This window comes from Daphnia magna, linkage group LG9 (assembly GCF_020631705.1).
Source record: "Daphnia magna isolate NIES linkage group LG9, ASM2063170v1.1, whole genome shotgun sequence".
NCBI lineage: Eukaryota > Metazoa > Arthropoda > Branchiopoda > Diplostraca > Daphniidae > Daphnia > Daphnia magna.
The window spans coordinates 8,670,510-8,675,500 of record NC_059190.1 but is presented as its reverse complement, the minus strand read 5'-3'; positions in this window follow the sequence as shown (position 1 = coordinate 8,675,500).

Genomic DNA, 4,991 nt, shown 5'->3' with positions numbered 1-4,991 from the left:
ACATATAGAATTAAAAATTCATGGTATAACAGTGTATTCACATTGAATACAAGTATATTTGATGCAGTATACATATAGAAGTAAAAACTCATGGTATAACAGTGAATTCACATTGAATACAAGTATATTTGATGCAGTTTACATATAGAAGTAAAAACTCATGGTATAACAGTGTATTCACATTGAATACAAGTATATTTGATGCTGTTTACATATAGAAGTAGAAACTCATGGTATAACAGTGTATTCACATTGAATACAAGTATATTTGATGCTGTTTACATATAGAAGTCAAAACTCATGGTATAACAGTGTATTCACATTGAATACAAGTGTATTTGATGCTGTTTATATATAGAAGTAAAAACTCATGGTATAACAGTGTATTCACATTGAATACAAGTATATTTGATGCAGTATACATATAGAAGTAAAAACTCATGGTATAAACGCGTATTCACATTGAATACAAGTATATTCCATGCAGTTTACATATAGATGTAAAAACTCATGGTATAACAGTGTATTCACATTGAATACAAGTATATGTGATGCTGTTTACATATAGAAGTAGAAACTCATGGTATAACAGTGTATTCACATTGAATATAGTATATTTGATGCTGTTTACATATAGAAGTAAAAACTCATGGTATAATAGTGTATTCACATTGAATACAAACTTATTTGAAGCAGTATACATATAGAAGTATAAACTCAGGGTATAACATTGTATTCACATTGAATACAAGTATATGTGATGCTGTTTACATATAGAAGTAGAAACTCATGGTATAACAGTGTATTCACATTGAATATAGTATATTTGATGCTGTTTACATATAGAAGTAAAAACTCATGGTATAATAGTGTATTCACATTGAATACAAACTTATTTGAAGCAGTATACATATAGAAGTATAAACTCAGGGTATAACATTGTATTCACATTGAATACAAGTATATTTGATGCAGTTTACATATAGAAGTAAAAACTCATGGTATAACAGTGTATTCACATTGAATACAAGTATATTTGATGCAGTGTACATATAGAAGTAAAAACTCATGGTATAACAGTGTATTCACATTGAATACAAGTATATTTGATGCAGTAAACATATAGAAGTAAAAACTCATGGTATAACAGTGTATTCACATTAAATACAAGTATATTTGATGCCGTTTACATATAGATTTAGAAACTCATGGTATAACAGTGTATTCACATTGAATAAAGTATATTTAATGCAGTATACAGATCAAAGTAAAAACTCATGGTATAACAGTGTATTCACATTGAATACAAGTATATTTGATCCTGTTTACATATAGAAGTAGAAACTCATGGTATAACAGTGTCTTCACATTGAATACAAGTATATTTGATGCTGTTTACATATAGAAGTAGAAACTCATGGTATAACAGTGTATTCACATTGAATAAAGTATATTTGATGCATTATAAAGATAAAAGTAAAAACTCATGGTAAAACAGTGTATTCACATTGAATACAAGTATATTTGATGCAGTAAACATATAGAAGTAAAAACTCATGGTATAACAGTGTATTCACATTGAATACAAGTATATTTGATGCTGTTTACATATAGAAGTAGAAACTCATGGTATAACAGTGTATTCACATTGAATAAAGTATATTTGATGCAGTATACAGATAAAAGTAAAAACTCATGGTATAACAGTGTATTCACATTGAATACAAGTATATTTGATGCTGTTTACATATAGAAGTAAAAACTCGTGATATAACAGTGTATTCACATTGAATACAAGTATATTTGATGCTGTTTACATATAGAAGTAGAAACTCATGGTATAACAGTGTATTCACATTGAATACAAGTATATTTGATGCTGTTTACATATAGAAGTAAAAACTCATGGTATAACAGTGTATTCACATTGAATACAAGTATATTTGATGCAGTATACATATAGAAGTAGAAACTCATGGTATAACCGTGTCTTCACATTGAATACAAGTATATTTGATGCTGTTTACATATAGAAATAGAGACTTATGGTATAACAGTGTATTCACATTGAATACAAGTATATTTGATGCTGTTTACATATAGAAGTAAAAACTCATGATATAACAGTGTATTCACATTGAATACAAGTATATTTGATGCAGTAAACATATAGAAGTAAAAACTCATGGTATAACAGTGTATTCACATTGAATACAAGTATATTCCATGCAGTTTACATATAGAAGTAAAAAATCATGGTATAACAGTGTATTCACATTGAATACAAGTATATTTGATCCTGTTTACATATAGAAAAAGAAACTCATGGTATAACAGTGTCTTCACATTGAATACAAGTATATTTGATGCTGTTTACATATAGAAGTAGAAAATCATGGTATAACAGTGTATTCACATTGAATAAAGTATATTTGATGCAGTATACAGATAAAATTAAAAACTCATGGTATAACAGTGTATTCACATTGAATACAAGTATATTCCATGCAGTTTACATATAGAAGTAAAAACTCATGGTATAACAGTGTATTCACATTGAATACAAGTATATTTGATCCTGTTTACATATAGAAGTAAAAACTCATGGTATAACAGTGTATTCACATTGAATACAAGTATATTTGATGCTGTTTACATATAGAAGTAGAAACTCATGGTATAACAGTGTATTCACATTGAATACAAGTATATTTGATGCTGTTTACATATAGAAGTAAAAACTCATGGTATAACAGTGTATTCACATTGAATACAAGTATATTTGATGCTGTTTACATATAGAAGTAAAAACTCATGGTATAACAGTGTATTCACATTGAATACAAGTATATTTGATGCAGTATACATATAGAAGTAAAAACTCATGGTATAACAGTGTATTCACATTGAATACAAGTATATTTGATGCAGTTTACATATAGAAGTAAAAACTCATGGTATAACAGTGTATTCACATTGAATACAAGTATATTTGATGCTGTTTACATATAGAAGTAAAAACTCATGGTATAACAGTGTATTCACATTGAATACAAGTATATTTGATGCTGTTTACATATAGAAGTAAAAACTCATGGTATAACAGTGTATTCACATTGAATACAAGTACTATTTGATGCAGTATACATATAAAAGTAAAAACTCATGGTATAACAGTGTATTCACATTGAATACAAGTATATTTGATGCTGTTTACATATAGAAGTAAAAAACTCATGGTATAACAGTGTATTCACATTGAATACAAGTATATTTGATGCTGTTTACATATAGAAGTAAAAACTCATGGTATAACAGTGTATTCACATTGAATACAAAGTATATTTGATGCAGTATACATATAGAAGTAAAAACTCATGGTATAACAGTGTATTCACATTGAATACAAGTATATTTGATGCAGTTTACATATAAAAGTAAAAACTCATGGTATAACAGTGTATTCACATTGAATACAAGTATATTTGATGCAGTTTACATATAGAAGTAAAAACTCATGGTATAACAGTGTATTCACATTGAATACAAGTATATTTGATGCAGTATTACATATAGAAGTAAAAACTCATGGTATAACAGTGTATTCACATTGAATACAAGTATATTTGATGCTGTTTACATATAGAAGTAAAAACTCATGGTATAACAGTGTATTCACATTGAATACAAGTATATTTGATGCAGTTTACATATAAAAGTAAAAACTCATGGTATAACAGTGTATTCACATTGAATACAAGTATATTTAATCCAAGATATTGTTTACATATAGAAGTAAAAACTCATGGTATAACAGTGTATTCACATTGAATACAAGTATATTTGATGCTGTTAACATATAAAAAAAAAAACTCATGGTATAACAGTGTATTCACATTGAATAAAGTATATTTGATGCAGTTTACATATAGAAAAAACTCATGGTATAACAGTGTATTCACATTGTATACAAATAAACATTGAATACAAGTATATTAAAAAACTCATGGTATAACATGTATACAATGCTGTTTACAATATAAAAATATGGTATAACATATAAAATATGTATAACAGTGTATTCACATTGAATACAATATATTAGCTGTATAAAGTAAATATAAAGTGTATTCACATTGAAAAAAGTATATTCGATGCAGTTTACATATAGAAGTATAAACTCATGGTATAACAGTGTATTCACATTGAATACAAGTATATTTGATGCAGTATACATATAAAAGTAAAAACTCATGGTATAACAGTGTATTCACATTGAATACAAGTATATTTGATGCAGTATACATATAGAAGTAAAAACTCATGGTATAACAGTGTATTCACATTGAATACAAGTATATTTGATGCTGTTTACATATAGAAGTAAAAACTCATGGTATAACAGTGTATTCACATTGAATACAAGTATATTCCATGCAGTTTACATATAGAAGTATAAACTCATGGTATAACAGTGTATTCACATTGAATAAAGTATATTTGATGCAGTATACAGATAAAAGTAAAAAAACATGGTATAACAGTGTATTCACATTGAATACAAGTATATTTGATGCAGTAAACATATAGAAGTAAAAACTCATGGTATAACAGTGTATTCACATTGAATACAAGTATATTTGATGCTGTTTACATATAGAAGTAGAAACTCATGGTATAACAGTGTATTCACATTGAATAAAGTATATTTGATGCAGTATACAGATAAAAGTAAAAACTCATGGTATAACAGTGTATTCACATTGAATACAAGTATATTTGATGCTGTTTACATATAGAAGTAAAAACTCATGGTATAACAGTGTATTCACATTGAATACAAGTATATTTGATGCAGTATACATATAGAAGTAAAAACTCATGGTATAACAGTGTATTCACATTGAATACAAGTATATTTGATGCTGTTTACATATAGAAGTAAAAACTCATGGTATAACAGTGTATTCACATTGAATACAAGTATATTT